The 22644-nt window shown below is 42.1% G+C and overlaps 1 protein-coding gene across 2 annotated transcripts in view; it reads right to left on the bottom strand.

The window, feature by feature from the left end:
* tprg1 (tumor protein p63 regulated 1) overlaps window positions 1-21998 on the bottom strand; it is a 117974-nt gene extending 95976 nt beyond the window's left edge. The window contains exon 1 of one of the 2 annotated variants that reach the window (XR_011516953.1): window positions 3379-21998. The gene's annotated coding sequence lies outside the window, so the exon portion shown is untranslated. The remainder of the gene's footprint in view (window positions 1-3378) is intronic. The other variant, XM_070545892.1, reaches the window with a different exon arrangement.
* Window positions 21999-22644: the final 646 nt, after the last annotated feature.

Raw genomic sequence — 22644 nt, 5'->3', positions numbered from 1 at the left:
AGTGGGAGCTGTACACACGTTCAGTTTAACAGCATCTTAGGAATCTACTCACTCACTGAATGCGTACTGGCCGGTAGAGGTATTCACCCTATCGATGGGCCTTCTCACATCCTCAACCACCAGGCTGACAAAACAACACCTGAGAGAGGAAAAGTCACGCCGGAAGTAAAACAACCTGTAGATCTCTCCAGGTTTTACATATCGTGGGAATACGCAGGACTCAGAGCGAAGACTGGAATGTATAAAACATGAGCAGGCTCAGAGAATGAGGCGAGTAGCAATGCCTCAGAGAAGACTAAATACATCACGTATGTCTGGTTTATGACCTTTTGACCTGAGCATTTGCACACACAATATTAGGGCTCCCAACGTCTAACCCTAACACTAGAAATTGAAATTAGGAATGCTGGCTGGGCAGGGGGCTCGATGCCAGGATGGGACGCCTGTTTGTCAAAGGGCTTGATGACACGTCTGAACCAGGCTTGGACCCCTCTGTCTAAAATAAAGAGTCATCAGGGAAAAGAATAAAAATTATATTTTCTTTGACATTCTTTGTTGGACACAATGCAAACAGCTCAGTGAACAGCACTAGTTTTAGCAACGGTTGCTAAGAGCTTTGCCTGTTTAACCCCTTCATTTCAGTTTACTATACAGGGAGTGAGGAATTATTAGGCAAGTTGTATTTTTGAGGAATAATTTTATTATTGAACAACAACCATGTTCTCAATGAACCCAAACAACTCATTAATATCAAAGCTGAATGTTTTTGGAAGTAGTTTTTAGTTGTAGCTGTTTTAGGGGGATATCTGTGTGTGCAGGCGACTATTACTGTGCATAATTATTAGGCAACTTAACAAAAAACAAATATACCCATTTAAATTATTTATTTTTACCAGTGAAACCAATAGAACATCTCCACATTCACAAATAAACATTTCTGACATTCAAAAACAAATCAGCGACCAATATAGCCACATTTCTTTGCAAGGACACTCAAAAGCCTGCCATCCATGGCTTCTGTCAGTGTTTTGATCTGTTCACCATCAACATTGCGCGCAGCAGCAACCACAGCCTCCCAGACACGGTTCAGAGAGGTGTACCGTTTTCCCTCCTTGTAAATCTCACATGTGATGATGGACCACAGGTTCTCAATGGGGTTCAGATCAGGTGAACAAGGAGGCCATGTCATTAGTTTTTCTTCTTTTATACCCTTTCTTGCCAGCCACGCTGTGGAGTACTTGGACGCGTGTGATGGAGCGTTGTCCTGCATGAACATCAGGTTTTTGTTGAAGGATGCAGACTTCTTCCTGTACCACTGCTTGAAGAAGGTGTCTTCCAGAAACTGGCAGTAGGACTGGGAGTTGAGCTCGACTCCATTCTCAACCCGAAAAGGCCCCACAAGCTCATCTTTGATGATACCAGCCCAAACCAGTACTCCACCTCCACCTTGCTGGCGTCTGAGTGGGACTGGAGCTCTCTGCCCATTACCAGTCCAGCCACGGGCCCGTCCATCTGGCCCATCAAGACTCACTCTCATTTCATCAGTCCATAAAACCTTAGAAACATCAGTCTGGAGGTATTTCTTGGCCCAGTCTTGACGTTTCAGCTTGTGTGTCTTGTTCAGTGGTGGTCGTCTTTCAGCCTTTCTTACCTTGGCCATGTCTCTGAGTATTGCACACCTTGTGCTTTTGGGCACTCCAGTGATGTTGCAGCTCTGAAATACGGCCAAACTGGTGGCAAGTGGCATCTTGGCAGCTGCACGCTTGACTTTTCTCAGTTCATGGGCGGTTATTTTGCGCCTTGGTTTGTCCACACGCTTCTTGCGACCCTGTTGACTATTTTGAATGAAACGCCTGATTGTTCGATGATCACGCTTCAGAAGCTTTGCAATTTTAAGACTGCTGCATCCCTCTGCAAGATATCTCACTATTTTTGACCTTTCTGGGCCTGTCAAGTCCTTCTTTTGACCCATTTTGCCAAAGGAAAGGAAGTTGCCTAATAATTATGCACACCTGATATAGGGTGTTGATGTCATTAGACCACACCCCTTCTCATTACAGAGATGCACATCACCTAATATGCTTAACTGGTAGTAGGCTTTCGAGCCTATACAGCTTGGAGTAAGACAACATGCATGAAGAGGACGATGTGGACAAAATACTCATTTGCCTAATAATTCTGCACTCCCTGTATGTGAAAATAAAATTAGATGTTAGATTATCTTGTTTGGAGTGAAGGCAGCTTTTCAAATTGTGGCTTGATGCCTACTTTATATATTATCTATAAATAAATTCATAGACTTAAAAATACAGAACAATAAGTATCCACCCCTAATAAATTATTATTAATGGCTGTATCTTCCTACTGATTCATTAAGAAATGTGCCTTTTTAGTTTTCAGATACAGATAAATCCCTTGTTTATTTATGGCAACCCCACCACAAGTTAATGTTATTTATCATCACGGAAATATTGTTTGTACATTCTTCGCAAAGCAAGCAAATATTCCAGAATGGAGGATCAGGAAGAACCTTTTACCTCATCACCTCTGTAAAAAACACCCAATAATACTATTTTACATCAAGTCAGCATGGGTTGCTGTCAGCTTCACGAGTTGTCCCTCACCCCTGTTAATAACTGTTCAAGTTTTCGAATGACAGCTTGTACCACTCACACCTTTCACGTGGAACGCCCTGTGTTCATTCAGAAATTAGGATTCCGCCGTCAGCAGATATCGTGAGAACATGAGTGTGCTGTCTAGCTGACCTGAACCGCTGCGTCAAGTTCCCCACTTGAGAGGGACAAACATCCACCCAGAGTTTAGAAACTGGATTTCACTCCGAGACCGAAACAACGCTTCACTTTTTGCTTTTATGTTTATTTTCAGCATGTCAGCTCAGGTCAGGTGAAAAACCTTCAATCAAGCAGACATATAACCTTAAACTAGTTTTACAGAATTTTACATAATTATTTTTTAAACAGCATTACTTTTTAAACAGTGTTAAACATCAAATAGTTCCCTTAGAAAAATATAAGCTATTTATCATTGTCTTTTATAATTAATCTTCCATTGAAATTAATCACAGAACCCAAAAATGAACAAACCATTTTGGGAGCAGAGTTATCACCAAATGAAATGTTGAGAAAACTGCAACAAACAACTTGCTAAAACCATTTTCAGATTCAAAATAAAGTAATTATCTTACTAACTGGCAAATAACCACAAACAATGTTGTGATTTTACCAAACAAATCAACAGAGTCTCAGTCGTTTGGGCCACGCCTGGGCAAACAAACAATCAGGTCAGGTTTCTTATTTAACCGCTGCACCAGCAGCAACGTCCGTTCACAACCAGCAATATGTTATAACTTTATCTTACCGGCTGCCTCTCTGATTTTGGTAGATGTATTCAGTTCTGAAGTTACTGAACGGCTGGCTCAGAACACCATGCTCTCTGGTAAAATTACACCTTCTTCTTCGAGTTTGTTGGCAGGTGGCATCTAACTGCTAGGTGCATTACCGCCACCTACTGTGCTGGAGTGTGAGTCGGAGTAAGAGCGGGAAAAAAAGAAAAAAAAAAAACTAAATTCTATTCAACAGACCACAGTGCTTTAGAAACCCAACAACCAACTTATAATTCCTTTCTTCACCATTTAACTAATTCCTTACAGTCATCACTCCACCTCCTATGTCTTTTGATGTCTCCCTGAGTTGTCCTCTACTTCCCTCTCATTTTACGCAGTCACACAAAACATGTTCCACTGTTTCTCCCCCCACCCCACATCCACACACACCTGTGGGATGTTAAAGTTACACCTCAGAGGTGTACCACCTTTACTGTCCCTGTGGAACCCCTTCTGCTGAACATGGTTCCTAGTCTGAGAAAGTCCAAGCCTGACTTGACACACTGAGTAGATCTTTAAAATGACTTTGATCCTGCATATCTGAAATATTTAGTCGCAGAGGAGGCAAAAGATGTTGTGTTTGAGCAAAGAACAAGCTAATGCGTTTAAGTAAATCGATAAATAAATCTCCAAAAAGCATGAGTAACCTCAAAAGGACCATGAGGTTCAGGTGGGTGCAGGATGGGCTTCTAATCGGACGTGTTGATCTACTGCAGTGATTCTGTCCTGAGCCCCAAACCAGATGATGTGTCGGCTGTGTGAGGTTTTTACTGCACTAAGATCTGGGTAAAGATTAGAAGCATCAAACACCCCTAATGCACAAGTACGAAGCTTTGACAAGTGCTTGTATTTTTCAGGGAACTGCAGAAGAGAAAACACTACAAGAGTTGGAAACTGCTGACTGATGCATAATCAGATAAAACCTTGCAGACAAATGAACTCTTTACAGCGAGACAAATGGGACGACAGCGACCTAAATAAAAAGTAGAGGGAGGAGGAAAATGTTAGGTAACCTTTGATCTGTGTGTAGTGGTTAACAGCGACTCTGCTGCCTTTGTGGTCAGGTTTGCATGTTGTCTCTGCGTTGTTCTGCAGTTTTTCAATTCAATTCAATTCAAGTTTATTTATAAAGCGCCAAATCACGACAAGAGTCGTCTCAAGGACCTTCACATAATAAACATTCCAATTCACAGGTCATTAAGCCAATCAGAAATAATGTTTCCTATATAAGGAACCCAGCAAATTGCATCAAGCCACTGACTAGTGTCAGTGACTCTACAGCAGTCCTCAGACTAAGCAAGCATGCAGCGACAGTGGAGAGGAAAACTCCCTTTTAACAGGAAGAAACCTCCAGAGGATCCTGGCTCAGTATAAGCAGCCATCCTCCACGACTCACTGGGGATCGAGAAGACAGAGCAGACACACACACACACACACACACACACACACACACACACACACACACACACACACACACACACACACACACACACACACACAAGTAGTGTGTCTATATAGTTATATTGTGATGTCTTAGTAAATATTGTATTTGGTGAAAGATAAACTTTATTGTATTTATCCTAGTGGATCTATAATTAAACGGGTAAACTAGTAGTAGCACATCCAACGTCAAGGAAACCAAAAAGTTATTATCAGGAGAGGGAGAATGTTTAAGTGGTTAGCAGCAGTGTGCTAGTCGATGGCCCCCTCCATGAGGCCACCACAGCTCAGCAGAACGTCATTGTCGCTTCTTCTGGGAGAAAAACACTTAGAGAGAAAATAAAGTTAACATGAAACATTCGTGTTAGGCTAGCTGGAGATCTTACTGAACCTTGTTGAGTGGACATGTTTCTGGGTTGGCCAACTGTTGACAACTCCTTAATAAAGAAATTATCTTTTGCTGTTCTAAAAGTAGCAAGAAGTCCCTAAATGATGTCAAAACTTGGTATGTGTGTGTAACTGTAATAGATGCTGTAGGAGAGAGAGGGACAGAAGGGAGCAAAAACACCCCTAACACGTCATACAAATACACTTTCTTTGTTGGTTCTTGATCAAAATTCAGCCCTTACTTATATGTGTTTGGTGAGAGCATATTACAGCTACTCTGGCAGTTACTTAGTTTGTTTTGAAGGATTTTTTTAAATTTTACATTTACATCCTGCCCCCACTGTAAGTTAGGATGGAATCATCCAGGGGCAGATTCACACAGACGCAACTGTTAGCAGGCTGGACACAAACGGGTCACATATCTCTCACTGCCACTAGTAGGGGACTACCATGCGAGAACTGGGCCATCTGTGAATACTTTGGGATGCGGAGGAACATAAAGCAGTGGCAACTGGTCACTGAGAAGAGTCTTTAATAACACAAGATTTGTCGTCAGTCACTAATTTAAAAAATACATTTGACAGAAGTTTCTGAATTCTTCTTGAATATATTGACAAAATCTTCGAGTCAGCAAACTAAAAGGACACGATTCCAAAGCCTAGCTTGTGTTACATCCAACTGGCAAGGACTACAGTTGTGGCAAAAACATGGAATTAGTCAATATGATGAAGACCATCTTATCAGGAGCTTGCACATGCTGGAACACACTGACTCACACACAAAGAGAAAGAGGAAAAGCAAATGATAGGGAAAGACAAAATCAGCTGCCAGTGACATCTAAGAGTGATTGGGAAGTAAATTCAATTCAATTCAAGTTTATTTATAAAGCGCCAAATCACGACAAGAGTCAACTCAAGGCACTTCACATAATAAACATTCCAATTCACATCAGTTCATTAAGGCAATCAGAAAAAAGTTTCCTATATAAGGAACCCAGCAAATTTCATCAAGTCACTGACTAGTGTCTGTGACTATACAGCAATCCTCAGACTAAGGCCTAGTCCACACGTAGCCGGGTTTTTTTTAAAAACGAATATCCGCCCCTCCAAAAACTTGCATCCACACCACAGCGTTTTAAAAACAAACTCTGTCCACACGTACCCGGATAAATACGTTGTTAAGGACATGCCAGACCTGTAGGTGGCAGTACTTCCCCCGTTCTTAACCTCGTCCTTCGTCTGTGGTCTTCCGCAAGGAACAGTAATTCCTCTTGCAAAAACAAACAAGCAAACAGCGCTTGGACAATTGATAAAGCGAGCGCAGCTCTGAGGGCATCCATGATGTCGGCTAGTGTAAACACAGGTCGCACACGTGATGTCAGCATTTTTTGTCACGGAAAGTGACGTTGCGGACCTTAAAACTCCGGTTTTGTCTGTCCACACGCAGACACCCAAAACGGAGAAAACGCAGATCTTCACTTTGGCCGGAGTTTTTAAAAAGATCCGTTTTCGTGTGAAAAAACTCCGTTTTCGTGTGGATGACAGGCCAAAACGTAGAAACATATCTACGTTTTGGCAGATCCCCGGCTACGTGTGGACAGGGCCTAAGCAAGCATAAAGCGACAGTGGAGAGGAAAACTCCATTTTAACAGGAAGAAACCTCCAGAGAACACACACACACACACACACACACACACACACACTCATATCCATAAGCATACTGACTAAGTATAAAACTATAGTAAAAGGAAGGTAAAAGAATCTACAGATTCAGGAGAGAAATGGCTGAAGGAAAGAAACTGTTCTTGTGTCTGGTAGTTTTTGTGTACAGCGATCTATCGCGTCTGCCAGATGGGAGGAGATGGAAGAGAGTAGATGCAGGATGTGTGGCATCTTGGACAATATTCCCTGCCTTTTTCCTGGTCCTGCTGATGTACAGTTCCTGGACAGAGGGCAGTTGGGCACCAATGATTTTTCCTGCTGTTTTAATAATAGGCTGTAGTCTGCATTTGTCCATTTTTGTGGCTGACCCAAACCAGACAGTGATGGATGAGCAAAGTATGGATTCGACTGCAGCAGTGTAGAAGATGATCAGCAGCTGTTGTGGTAGGCCGTACTTCCTTAGTTGCCGTAAGAAATACATCCTCTGCTGAGCCTTTTTGAGGATGGAGTTGATGTTTGTCTCCCACTTCAGATCCCTGGAAATGATAGTTCCCAAGAACTTGAATGAAGCCACCATTATCACTGGGCTGTTGGATATTGTGGGGGGGGCAGCACTGTGGGAAGCTTCCTAAAATCCACGACCATCTCCACAGTCTTAAGGGTGTTAAGCTCAAGATTGTGCTGACTACACCAGACCACCAGCCTCTCAACTTCTCGCTGATAAGCAGACTCATCACCATCCTGGATGAGCCCAATGACAGTGGTGTCATCTGCAAATTTCAGGATTTTTACAGCTGAGTCCTTAGAGGTGCAGTCATTGGTGTACCGGTGCTGATCAACCTTGTGCCAGATGTAACGTCGTTCAACCGCACATGCTGGCTCCTATTTGTCAGGAAGCTGGAAATCCACTGACACATAGCAGGGGAAACAGTGAGCTGAGAGAGCTTTGAGGTGAGGATTTCTGGTATAACGGTGTTAAAAGCAGAGCTAAAATCCACAAACAATATCCTTGCGTAGGTCCTTGGTTGATCAAGATGTTCCAGGATGAAGTGCAGGCCCATGTTAATTGCATCATCCACTGACCTGTTTGCCCTATATGCAAACTGCAGGGGATCCAGCTGGTGGCCTGTGGTGCTTTTAAGATGGGACAGCGCCAAGCGCTCAAAGGACTTCATGACTACTGATGTCAAAGCCACGGGTCTGTAGTCATTCAATTCGGTAGGGGAGGATTTCTTAGGTACTGGGATGATAGTGGAGCTTTTGAAGCATGATGGAACCTCACACAGCTCCAGCGATCTGTTGAATATCGTTGTGAAGACAGGTGCTAGTTGGACAGCACATGTCCTGAGGCAGGATGGAGTTACTCCATCTGGGCCTGGTGCCTTCCGTACGTTCTGTCTCCTAAAGATGTTGCAGACATCCTCTTCCTTCACAAGGAACGCAGCTTGTGATTTAGAGGAAAGAGGAGTAAGAGTGTCCAGGTGAGGGGTGGTGGCTGCAGCTATGCTGGAGTGGAGGAGGGGTGTGACATTCCTTTCCTCAAAGCGACAATAAAAGCCATTTAGCTCCTCAGCAAGGCCATGATTAGCATCAGAAATGGAGGATGGTCTCCTGTAGTCAGTGTTGCCAGATCCAAAATCCCACAATATTGTACAGAGAGGCCTAAATTATCGTTTTTCAGTACAAATTATCGTACATTATAAATTTGATAACAACGTTCTATAAACAACTTCTCACTCCAATATAGAATAACAAAGAAGGTGTTTCATATTGCCCTGTTTAAATAAACATCTTTAAAACCAGTAATATAATGCCTATAAACGTGCAGAGTGTGTCGGTACCACTCCTCCCTTTGCATGATTCTAGAGAACGGTGATTTCTGATACCATCTGGATGTTGCAGCAACGACAGAAAGCCTTGGTTCGTTCCCCGTAACAGGTGCAAGCCATCCTTTGAAAATAGGGTCCAACTCCCACACAGGACGATAAACTTGTGTCTGGAGTTGCTTTGCTTTACCTTCATCCGTCCCTTCTCTGGTTTTTCTTTTAAGATTAGAAGCCATTGTCTCGTCGCTGTGTCCTCCTAGCTTAGACTTAACTCGGCGCGCTCGCGGGAAAACAGCAAAAACTGGCGGGCCACTGCCACATTATTTAACCTTACAGTTTCTCGCGAGAGTAGGCCCTATCGATGTGATTGGGCTATTTATTGTACAGATCCAGAGTCAGTTTTTATAATAGACACAATAGCATATACCTGTAAGCACTGAGGTGAAATCTGACTTCAGAACAGTTTAAAATTATGTAATGGACTTGGGAAAGCCACAGCAAAAGACGGTGTTACTAGATGCAATGTGAAATTATCGTACATTTGAGGATTTTTGAAACTATTGATCGTACATCGTACAGAGCCCAAAATTATGGCACAAATACGATAATTGTCGTACATCTGGCAACACTGCCTGTAGTTGGTAATGTGCTAAATGTCTCTCCACACCGATGTGGGGTTGTTGGCTGAAAACTGGTTTTTCAGCTTTGCTGCATACTTAATTTTAGCAGCTCTGATCTCCTTAGTCAACGTGTTCCTGAGTGATTTGTACAGAGGCCTGTCTCCTGCCCTATAAGCCTGCTCCTTTGCCCGTCTCAACTGGCTCAGTGTCGCTGCAAACCATGGCTTGTTGTTATTAAAGGTGCAAAAAGTCTTTGTTGGCACACACACTTCCTCACAGAAGGTGATGTAGGATGTCACAGTGTCCGTTAGCTCGTTCAGATCGCCGGTGGCATCTGCAAATACTCTCCAGTCCGTACAATCAAAACAGTCCTGTAGCTCCTCTTTTGCTTCATTTGTCCATTTCCTCACTGTCCTGGTGGCTGGCTTTACAGATTTTAGTTTTTGCTTATAAGTGGGGATAAGATGAATCAAATTATGGTCAGAGAGGCCGAGAGCTGCACGAGGGACAGAGTGGTATGCCCCTTTAAGAACTGTATAGCAATGATCCAGTATGTTTTTGCCTCTAGTCGGACATCTGATGTGCTGTCTGTATTTCGGTAGTTCTGTATTAAGTTTAGCCTGATTGAAATCACCCAAAATAATGAGCACTGAGTCTGGGTACTTGTTCTCTGTGGAGGTAACTTGATCGGCGAGAGTCTGCAATGCAACACTCACATCTGCTTGAGGATGTATGTACACTCCAATCAAAATGAATAATGATATTTCCCGCGGGGAGTAAAACGGCTTACAGTTCAGAAATATTGTCTCCAAGTTTGAGCTACAATGTTTACTGAGAACTGTAGCGTCTCTACACCAACATTCATTAATGTAGAAGCAGATTCCACCTCCTTTCGTCTTCCCTGATAGCTCTTTTTCCCGGTCTGCGCGATGTAAACAAAACCCGGGCAGGTATAATCCATTATCAGGAGTCAAGTCAATGAGCCACGTTTCAGTAAAGCAGAGGGCAGCGGAGTGTGCAAAATCGCGATTAGTCCTGTTCAGAAGGAGCAGCTCATCTATTTTATTAGGTAGGGATCGGACGTTCGCTAGGTGCATTGCTGGGAGAGGCATACAAAATCCCCGCTGGCGGAGTCTCACCAGCGCTCCTGCTCGTTTACCCCTCCTGCGCTTCCTTCTCCAACAAAGAGTAGAAGTTCCTCCGATCAAAACTTCCAATAAACTCCCCGGGTCCTCAAATTTTTGAAAATCTGTCTCTGTGGTTTGTTGCCTGACACACAGTAGTTCATCTCTACTGAAAGTAATCCGTTTTGCATCGCTGATTTCCCAAAAAATAAATTGACACTGTTGAGCTCTAGGACCAAGCGGAAAACAACCGTTTGTGTTGAAGCCTGTTTCCCATTAGAACATACTGTAAAGATACACCCCCCCCATGCCCCCCCCACTTCTAAAGTGAAAATTACGTCCATGGATCATGGTGATGGTGCAAGTGAGACTTTCTGAAGAGTGAACTCGTTGTGAAGGTTTCAATATGGTTGACAACTGATAATTAGTAAAAGAAGAAGAAATGATCTTTTATATTTATCTCAAGATAAAAATCACAAGGTGCTTCACGAGAACAACATAAAAAAAATTACAGAAAATAAATGAAAGTAAATGGTAACATACTGACCAGTTCTGGTGAAGAATGAACCAAAACATTTCATCTGCCTAAAGCTGCTTAATATTTGTGTTGATCATTTATCCGACACTTTCATACAAAACAACTTAGAGAGCTACCTGACATGCATATTTTTGGCCTGCAGAAGAAAACCATAGTTCCCAGAGAAAACGCAATCATGCATGGGGAGAGCATACTTATTCCATGCAGAAAGAGGTTCAAACCCGCAACCTTCTTGCTGTGAGGCAGCAGTACCACCAACTGGGTCACTGTGCAGATCTGTGCACACAACCTCATTAGGAAGCTTACCCCAGACCTGAATGATGCCCGAGATTTAAAAAAATCCTTCAAGTAGACTTCTTTGACAATATTTTTAAACTGTCAGCCAATTTTCTAAACATGAGGGAACACACTCGTGGTGATAAAAAAATCTAAACACACAAACCACTTTCACTGAAGCGCATTCCTTGCTCAGGCAGGAAATCTCATGAGATAGAACATGACTTTGAAATAAACAAATATGGAGGAGGAGCATATAGAGCTCCGGGCCCCACGTGACTCTCAGTTAGTAGACGCCATATTGGCAGGAAAAAAAGGTAAACAAACACGGATCGTAAACATGAACATGAACGGAATCGGCTTGGATTTTACTTCGTCGGAGTTTACTTCACACTTTAAAACCGAAGAAATCGTTTTATATAGTCAGAAATTAAATAGACTAAACATCTCCGACCCTTACCGTGCCCCTGGGATACTTTTTAAAAACGCCAGAAGCTGTCGGAGCGGACTTCTTACCGGACCTGGCCGGGGAACCCCTTGGGATTTACCCGGAGGAGCTGGCCCAGGTGGCTGGGGAGAGGGAAGTCAGGGACTCTCGACGCTACTGCCCCCGTAACCCGACTCCGGATAAGCAGATGAAAATGGATGGATGGATGGACAAATAACAGATTTACAGGTAAGTAGTTTAAATAGAGTGCTGTGCTGTTTGAATGTATAAACTGAACGCCAAGAGAAATCACTAGTCTGATTTTATCCGTGAATAAAATAAATATGTCAGGCAGGAGCGTCTCAGGATCTGTCTGAGATCTGTCTCGGTGAGACAGATAATAGCAATCCAAAGTGCTTTTTATGTGTGATCTGACAATTGATCAACCATTGGTTAAAAATTAAATACAGCTTAGCCGGTTAATTGCTGTGATCATAAAACACGTAAACGGCAGCACGCAGAACTCACGAGGCAACGTTTTACGTGACGTTTACTTGTTGCTATGAGTAATAAGACAGAAAAAGCCACGCCAAAATAAGTTTAGGAAGCCCACTAAGAATCGTAATAAAAGCATTTAAAATAAATACCATACACAGTTGAGGAAACGTTGGTTTAAGTACCTGATATGAAGCGGTCGCTGCATAAGTGAAAACCTTTACTCTCGGGATCCCACAGCTTCATTTTAGCCCGGTCACTAATGTGTTTTATTACAATGATCCAACGTTTGCGGCGCTCTGGATCTTGGGGAATCCTGTAGATGGCTCATCCCTTATGTCGTCTGCATCTGTTCTGCATCCTGGGGCACAACAGGAATCTACCATATTTCCTGTCTGATTGAGTTTTCTAACAGTAACAAATAGTCCAGCTGCCGGCTTCTGCCTGCCAATATGGCGCCATTTCGATTTGAACTGTTGCATGCCGGGAGAAGTGACGTCGACTCCCGGAGCTCTATAGTGTGCTTCACCGTACTTGGCAGCACTAATAAAAAGACATGCCCTGTCACGATCTTTACGCTCGGCTAACCTGGAGCTACTGACTGTCCCACACACTAGGAGCAGGTCAGGAGGAGATTGGGCTTTCTTGATCTTGGCTCCTTCTCTCTGGAATGAGCTTCCACTTCATATGAAACTCTCACCATCACTGCAGGTTTTTAACCGTCATTTGAAAACTCATTTTTATCGTTTGGCTTTGATGGGACTTGGTTTTAGGCTTTTGTGCTGCATTTACACTTTGCACGTTGCCTGTATGTTGCTTTAATCTCCTTTTTATTGCTCTTCATGTTTTTTGTGTATTTTCTGTTCCACGCCTTGGGCTCCCGCAAAGGCAGTAGCAGTTATATAACTAAAGACTGATTGATTGATTCTGCCACCTTGCTCTCTGACCGGCTGGACGTCACATTCAACAAGCAGCATGTGCGTTTGTCCTCAAAACTCAGACCTTGATGATCCAACATGTTGTAAAGCCTGGGTTTATGAGCAGAGCGGTCCTGACATCCATCTGAGCAGACCAGAGTTCTCGTAACACACCACACAAGGTAGGATTGTTTGATAAGACTATCTTTAGAGCTATGATAATAGTGCTCATTGTTAAGATTGTCGGTAGGGAAGAATCTGGTAAAAAAAAATAATAATAATGGGCACGATTGTCCTGATGTGTGATCCAGGCTTTTCAGTAGCTCTTCTTCAGAGTCCATTCTGCACTGAGGTTTCTCAAGATTGGCTGGAATGGGTTTGAACTGGGATACAAACCCTTATCCTTCAGTTCCAAAGTTAAATGACCCATAGAAAGGGGCAAATGCCAATTCAACTACCAGCCAATCACGCGCCTCTGTACAGCAAGAACGTTGGTAGGCATCATAGCTGCAAAGAAGAGAGCATGGTACAGAAGGGCAGCAACACCAGAGTAACCAAACACCAACTGCTGGTTGACAGAACCGTTGTCTGAGACTACAACCAGAAAAACACACTGTGCATTGCCTGGACTACAAGGAAGCCTATGAGGTCCAAACCCACGAATCCCAAAGTGCTTAGAAATGTTAAACATCAACTGGACTCTAAGAAGCATCATGAAAAACTCAGCAGGAATGTGGAAGACAACTCTGGAAGCTAACTGAACTAGTCAGCATCAAGTGAGGCCTAAACCATTAGACCTGAACACTGTCTGGCAGATCATCATAACGAGTAGCCATGGATACCAGTTCCAGAGCAGAGCTGTCAATGACATCACGCTGTATGCCAAAACTGAACAAGACTCCCACTCTACGATCCAATTCTAATGGATGCACAGGAACGACAGTGGATTGCAATTCAGATGATCCCAACAGAAGGAGTTTAGCGACCTAAATATTACGAAATTATATATAATGTTACTTATATTGCTAAGAAAATAGTATTAATAAAAAGACAACAAAATAAACTATTATTACACATCTCATCATTTTAGTATCATGAGTATAATTCTTCTTTCACAATAAAATACCATAAAATCAGTTTACTAACGCGTGACCTGAACTGCTTATTCCTCATTGGGGTTGCAGGGCGCTGGTGTCGATCTCTCAGGTGAGAGATGGGGGACACCCTGGACAGGTCACCAGTCCATCACTGTAGTTATAATCATTATATTTATTTATTAGTGGTTATTTTTTATTCCCTTTGGAATTTTTGAGGTTTTTAGTGAAAACTGTTATTGGGATCATTATGACTTTAATTTTAATTTTGTTTGGATCTGTGTGAAGCACTTTATGATTCGTTGTCTGTGATAAGGGCCATAAATAAATGTTACTTACTACTTACTAACTATAAATGTTACTTACTACTTACTTATAATATATGGACAAAAGGAGTTTATGAACTTAAGGATTTTTGTAAGACAATAACATTTTTTTTTACATTTTTTGGGTCACCACCATGATATTTTCATTTGAATAGTAGACTGAAGTTGTCCTCAGAGTAAAAAAAAACTCAATAGAGCAAAATTTTCCATTGAGAGGCGTACATTTCATATTGAAGAAGCTAGATTTTCACAAACACATAGATGTGTTTATTATAGGTACAGTACACTGCTCCAATGTCAGATGAATATTAAAATTGCATATCTTGTCTGAATTTTCTCCAGACTGTGGCTACCACTGTTTCACTGATTTCAACTCATTGCTGCTGGAGCGCAGCGCATATTAAGCTTTTTTTTTAATTTAATTGATTTTTTTTTGCGTTCGGTAGATCCCTTTGGCTGATTAGTTAGAAAGTAGGAAATCTAGGAAACAGTTTTTCTGGAAGACGGAGAAAACGTGCAGCATGCAGGAAGGTTAGAGAGAGAAAGGGCCGGAAATTATTCATATAAAATCAAGAAAACAAAACAAAGTGCTTGAAAAGAAACAAGTAGGTAGATTTATCCCCAATACACATTTTTACCAGTGAAAAGTAATAATATATAAGCATTTAATATTTATACATGTGATAGAATCAGATCACCCCAGAAGTCAGTCCCACATCCAGGGCCGTATCAAGGCATTTGAGGACCAAGGCAAATATAGGCCTGGAGCCCCCACCACCTCACTCCCTGCTCAATTAATACAAGATGGCGGCGTGCTGAGAGTACAGATTGTTGTTGTTTTTATTTAATAAACAATCATTTTAAAGCACTGTTATTATATCTGATTGTTTTAACAGCAACCCTAGCTCAGACACCACATCACCTTCCACATATATGTCATGAGCTCACTGAGCGTCACATGACCAGATTCATATTGAAGTTGTTTTGGTGAAAGTAACTTAAAGTAATGCAAAAGTAGTGTAATGTCTTACATTTTAAAATCAGTAATATTGTAATGTAATGAATTACTTTAAAATGAGGGTAACAAGTAATAAATAATGCATTACAGTTTTGAAGTAACTTGCCCAACACTGGTCATCACAGCCAAAAGTATCAGAAAATACTCAGCGTTTTTCTGCAAACCCCAAATAACAATAAAAGTGTAAAATATGTGTTTCAGATTTTAAAGGAAAGCTGTTTGGTGGAGTGGGAGCATTGTGTTTAATCCACTCTGTCAAATTAACTGACTCAGTCATGATAGCACACACAACCTGTGACATTCTGCTGTTTGCACACAAATGTCGGCGTGGTAATCCAGCAAATCCTCCCCAAATCCCCTCAACCGCAGATGGTTGCACCGGAACAAAACACAGTTTAAACCACTGGCTCAGGAGCCTCTGATAAACCAGACCTCTGTCTGATGGAGGATAGAGGACAGGCATTCATATCAGAGTAATGGAAAAGCTTAAATGGCATATCTGATGTATTGCATTTTAAATGTGCATGAAATTAACATGTGTTGCTAAAAATGCTGTTTATCAATGTTAAATAGTTAAATTAAATTATTTTTATTCTCTTTATCTGCAGTGAAGTGACAATATACAGTAAAATACAGTCAAATGACTGTGTTGATGTTACTTTGTGCAAAAAAATAAAATTATCATTTTTTTATGCATGCATGACTGTGTGTGTGTGTGTGTGTGTGTGTGTGTGTGTGTGTGTGTGTGTGCGTGCGCGCACAAATTTGCAAAATATCCCATGAACCACAGATAAAACACCCAGAAAATCTTCATTATGTTATTTGACTTTCAAATGATAATAATCTAAAAATTTCTAGTCTGAACAACAGTGACTAATAGAAATCAGGCATAATTCAGCATCACTTCCACAGAGAGGAGAAGAGGATGCTCAGCATGAACTTCCTGATGGGGTAACATTACTGATCATAACATCAAAATGTTTCATTGAAATATGTCAAGCCAGGCTGACACACTGAAAGCGCCAAGGCATCAGGCCAAAAAGGCGGAGTCAGATGACATCATCTGAGCAAAACACCGATGGTGAAGGGAGAGCGACTAGATGGATGTGAATAATTCATCACGGTCTTTATTCTGTGTCCAAAAGATCTGAGTTTGAAGTTTTCACAGCGATTGTGGCTGGACTTATTATGTGTGATCAAATAATTCTGTCCTGGGATTAAAAATGAAAAGCAGCTGCCTTCATGTTGTTTCTAGCAATAGAAGCTATCGAGGCCACTTGGGTCCAACTTGTTTCTCTCTAGTTTTCACCCTTTGATTTTAATTTTACAAAACACACAGATGCATCTTGGGTATTTCAATGAGTACACATCAGTCTGTAACTGAAGTTTTTAAAGAGCACACTTAACTGAACCGTGATGGGCCCAGTAAGACCTCTGAAACCATTTCGTTGTTTGGCGGAGATCAGATGTTTGTTTCCGAGCAACAGATGCTATTCAAGCTCCACCTGATATTTGTCTAAAGCCTGTAAATAGGTTCTGAGATGGAAATAATTCCACTGGCAAAAATAAAAATGTTCAAAGACAGAAGCTTAGCAGTTGGCCCTGGACATCACTTCAGCGCCCTTGAGTACAGAGATAGTAAAGTACAGCTCAAGCAGAAGTGGAAATATATTTGCAAGAATTATAAAAAGTGATTATGTTGATACTAACTGGTCCAGATAAGGTCCAGTCCTCTAGCTGTTCGATCATAAATCCTTCTCAGATCATATGCTGTGGAGACACCTTTTCTTTTACTTATGTTGGGATAAAAGTCGTAGCGTTTCTCAAAGAAACAGCCGCTCGCCACCTTCCATAAGGCTGATGGAGGTATAGCAGGACATTGAACTAAGAAAATGTGGTTCAAAAAGTTTGATTCAACCAACAAACAAAGAAAACATGAGAGGGTCAGGAGAGAGGTCCTGCCTCAGGTATCTTGGGTTCTTGTTCACAAGGGAGGGAAGAAGGGAGGGGAGATCAACATGCAGATTGGTGGTGCGGACACTGAACCGGTCTGTCGAGGTGAAGAAGGAGCTGAGCCAGAAGGCGAGGCTCAATTTACCGGTCCATCTACGTCCCAGCCCTCAACTATGGTCATGAGCTTTGGGTAATGACCAATAGAACAAGATCCAAGTGGCCGAAATGAGTTTCCTCCGGAGGGTGGCCGAGTGCGGCTGTAGAGAGAGGGTGAGGAGCTGTGACATTCGGGAGGGACTCGGAGTAGAGTCACTGCTCCTCCTCATCGAGAGGAACCCGCTGAGGTGGTTCAGGTCAGGTCAGGTCAGGATGCTGTCTGAACGCATTCCTGGGATGGTGTTTTGGGCATGTCCTGCCAACAGGAAGCCCTCAGGTCACCCCGGGACACGCTGGAGGATCCACATCTCCAGTCTGGGCCGAGAACGCCTTGGGGCCCTACCAGAGGAGCTGGTGGAGGTGGCTGGGGAGTGGGCTGTCTGGGATGCCCTACTTGAGTTGCCACCCCTACGACCCGGACCCGGTTAAGCGGAGGAAAACAAACAAATGAACATAATCATTATGAATGCAAACTGGTCAACCTACAAACGTCTCTGACGTGATTTCTGTCCGAGCTACGTTCCACGCTGTGGGTCGCACATAAAGGTTTTATTTACTTATGGAGACAATAGGAACACATCAGTTCCCCACATAGTCCCACGGTCACATTTCATCATTTACTAGTTTTTTAATACGTTTATTGTAAAATAAACATACACGGAAACACACTAGATTTTACAATTAGTTTCTCTCACATGTACACAATGTTTACTTATTTTACTCCATCTCAGTCCAGCGGGCTGCTGGTGGAAAGTTCTCTGATCACACCCAGGGTCTGGCGCTAAAGCAGGGGTCCTCCACTAAATTTGTTCAAGGGCCAGAGTTTTTCCAGCAGTCAAGTATTACTATTTAATAATTTATAAATATTTAAAAAAAGGCTTTGTTTTCCATCTAAACTGTTGTAGTTTTAGTTGTGTTTGGAGAACACGAACAATTATTGATGTTTGGGGCAAGAATTTAGCTGCTAAACTTTAATGTCCCCCAGTTTGGGGATGTTAGGGTCAAAAGGGTTGGAGGGCCGGATGGAAAGGTCTGGTGGGCGAGACGTGGCGTGCTGGCCACCAGTTGAGTTTCACTGTCCTAAAGGTAGGTGTGTTTGGAGGTTTTTGGGGGTTGAAGCAGGGTGTTGGTGAGTTCCAGTCACAAGCTCTTAGATTTTATTATTTATTTAGTTAAACTTTGTCCCAGAAAACATCGATGCATCCTTTGCAGAAAGCTTCCTCACTTTGAGGAGTTTTATGGAATGTTTTTGATTTTAGGGTAAAAGTGATGCTAACTTGTTATTTTTGCCAGTCAGATACATCAGCTGTCACACGACTTTAATCAGCGGTTCTTCAGAAGTAATGTTGTGTGTGAGTGAGACATGTAGATGCTAGGTTTTTGTTGCGTTAGTGGAAACATTCAGACTCACTGGCATGAAGGCACACATCCTTTAACCGAGAAATTTAGCCCTTTGATGCATGAATTATGAAATTTTCAACCATGATTTTTTAACATTTTTTGTTCATTCGTCTTTAGGTGTGAATGAAACAAATTTTAACAAATATTTTTTGTAAAATTTTATAATTTACAAATAATTTATTACATGTCCATCTCAGTGGACAGCGTGCATTCTGAGCATGAAATATGTTGGCTTGGCTTACTGAAGTCCAAATGGAGGAGCTCAAATGCAATAAAGTCTTCAACAGCTGCGCTTAATAGCAAAAACTAATAAATAACCATTTTGAGTACCTGTCCACTGTAGTGACCGTTATGCATCAAAGGGTTAGGCCAATCATAGCAGTAGCAAAAGATTTAGCTCTGTAGGTCGTCCTAGCCCCGCCCCATTGTAGCCCCAGCAGGTCTACCATTGGCCTGAACAGTTCTGTGTCTTGCCAACCACAGTGCTCTGCATTTTCTGCGTAGGCTAAATGCTAGAGCTGTGATGGAAAAATCCTCCAATGATGGCGTCGGCTCAGGAACGCCTCTTGTTTGAAACAGCTTTGGCATCAACTTTGGCCAATTTATGGGCTCGACACACGGGAGGCGACAAACGACTGCGATGAGCTAAATCTGTCGCTGTCGCTTTTATTACCTGTCACACGGGAGGTGATCCGCGGCAGCGGCAAAGCCGTCGACGCGTTCTGTTCCATGGCGAAATCGAAACTTCCGTTGTTTTGATTGGCTGTGTCAGGTTGGAGGGAATTAAGGTTATTTAAGCGGTTCAGAGTTAATAAAGCGGTAGATATGATGTTTCACAAGGTGCTGCTAGAGTTATGTGAAATCTTACTTGTGATTTTACTATAAAACATAATAATAATCAACTTCTCCTCCATGTTAGCTCGGAGGTGTACGGAGCATCCTGTCCGCTCATTGGTCAGTGAATGAAACCTCCGTTGATTGGTCCTCGTCCGAGCGACAGCGATGAAAAGTTAAAAATGTTTCAACTTTCTGGGATCGCGTCGCTGGGTCGTCCGTGCACAGCACGTGCACGAGCGCCAAATTTCACACGCACGTTTTTCACGTTTCGCTTGGTAGGAGAGAGACCCGCGATTATCGCTTTGTCGCGCATGTCTCATTGAAAATGAATGGAGGAGAGGCGATGTCGCCTCCCGTGTGTCGAGCCCATTAGACTTGGGCTTTTATTTGAAACATGGGCAGATAGTTACTTAAGTCCTGTATTACCAAAAAAAATGTATTTGCTTCTTCTTCTATGGTGTACAGTGGACTGGCCCATTGACTGACATCCATAGCGATGAATACAGCACATTGTTGCTGTGATTGGTCCTAGTGCTTTAACTACGTGCAGCAACAGTTTGCAAGCCACCCAAAGGTTCCCCCCCCAGAGTTGAGCTCTGTCTGTGGGTCGTGGCTGGACGACGATTATAGGATGACTTGTCCTTTATTCGTCTCTTAACAAGCAGGAGCTCCTCCCCCGTCCCACAACACTCACAAGTTGCCCAGTCACTGCACCTCCTTTACAAAATCCTCTATTTTTATACTTCTCATAATTATTTTCCGTCACATCCTTGAGTTACATTTATAATGACAACAGATCAAAGGCAGTCAGGTTCAAGAGTAAAAGGGTTTGCTTCTTGGGCTTTTCCTAAAATAACTTTAGACTTTTTATTGAAACTTTCTAACTTTGATTCATTTTTTACAACATCTTAACCATGTTTATTCAAAGTTTGACCATTTTTCTGGAAATTATATTTAGAATTAATTTGAAATAGCACTTCAGATTCAGATTTCAGATTTATTGGCCAAGTAAAATTACATTTACAAGGAATTTGTCTTCGGTAGATGTTCGCTCTCTAAAACATACAACAACCACAATAAATGAGAATAAAAATACCTCAAAACACATAAGAACATGTATACCCACACACATGTTCATTTACACACACACATATATACATATATGCATACACGTACACACACGCACGCACGCACGCACGCACGCACGCACACACACACACACACACACACACACACACACACACACACACACACACACACACACACACACACACATAAACATACTGATTAAGTAATAAAAACTATAGTAAAAGGATGGTAAAAGAATCTACAGACTCAGGAGAGAAATGGCTGAAGGAAAGAAACTGTTCTTGTGTCTGGTAGTTTTTGTGTACAGTGATCTATCGCGTCTGCCAGATGGGAGGAGACGGAAGAGAGTAGATGCAGGATGTGTGGCATCTTGGACAATATTCCCTGCCTTTTTCCTGCTCCTGCTGATGTACAGTTCCTGGACAGAGGTTAGCTGGGCACCAATGATTTTTCCTGCTGTTTTAATAATACGCTGTAGTCTGCATTTGTCCATTTTTGTGGCTGACCCAAACCAGACAGTGATGGATGAGCAAAGTATGGATTCGACTGCAGCAGTGTAGAAGATGATCAGCAGCTCTTGTGGTAGGCCGTACTTCCTTAGTTGCCTTTAGATTTAGACTTTTTCCCAACATTTCCACTTTAATCCTGATTTTTTGAGGATGATGAAGAAGTTTGTTTTTCGAACATGTAAAGATAAAATTAAAGAACAATACATAATAATGATAAATGAATAATGAATAAATAATAATTACAATTAAAATAAGAAATCATACTTCAAATGAATCAATTTACAGTCTGAAAAGGAGTGGGATGAAGTACAGTGGGGCAAAAAAGTATTTAGTCAGCCACCGGTTGTGCAAGTTCTTCCACTTAAAATGATGACAGAGGTCAGTAATTTTCATCATAGGTACACTTCAACTGTGAGAGACAGAATGTGAAAAAAAATCCATGAATTCACATGGCAGGATTTTTAAAGAATTTATTTGTAAATCAGGGTGGAAAATAAGTATTTGGTCACTTCAAACAAGGAAAATCTCTGGCTCTCTCAGACCTGTAACGTCTTCTTTAAGAAGCTTTTCTGTCCTCCACTTGTTACCTGTATTAATGGCACCTGTTTGAACTCATTATCTGTATAAAAGACACCTGTCCACAGCCTCAAACAGTCAGACTCCAAACTCTACTATGGCCAAGACCAAAGAGCTTTCGAAGGACACCAGGAAAAGAATTGTAGACCTGCACCAGACTGGGAAGAGTGAATCTACAATAGGCAAGCAGCTTGGTGTGAAAAAATCAACTGTGGGAGCAATTATCAGAAAATGGAAGACATACAAGACCACTGATAGTCTCCCTCGATCTGGGGCTCCACGCAAGATCTCATCCCGTGGGGTCAAAATGATCATGAGAACGGTGCTGAAGCCAGTGCATGTCCAGGCCCGTCTGAAGTTTGCCAGAGAGCACATGGATGATACAGCAGAGGATTGGGAGAATGTCATGTGGTCAGATGAAATCAAAGTAGAACTTTTTGGTATAAACTCAACTCGTCGTGTTTGGAGGAAGAAGAATACTGAGTTGCATCCCAAGAACACCATACCTACTGTGAAGCATGGGGGTGGGAACATCATGCTTTGGGGCTGTTTTTCTGCTAAGGGGACAAGA

This window comes from Nothobranchius furzeri, chromosome 16 (assembly GCF_043380555.1).
Source record: "Nothobranchius furzeri strain GRZ-AD chromosome 16, NfurGRZ-RIMD1, whole genome shotgun sequence".
NCBI lineage: Eukaryota > Metazoa > Chordata > Actinopteri > Cyprinodontiformes > Nothobranchiidae > Nothobranchius > Nothobranchius furzeri.
Note: the sequence above shows the minus strand (reverse complement) of the source record. Positions and strands in the feature narration are given on the sequence as shown.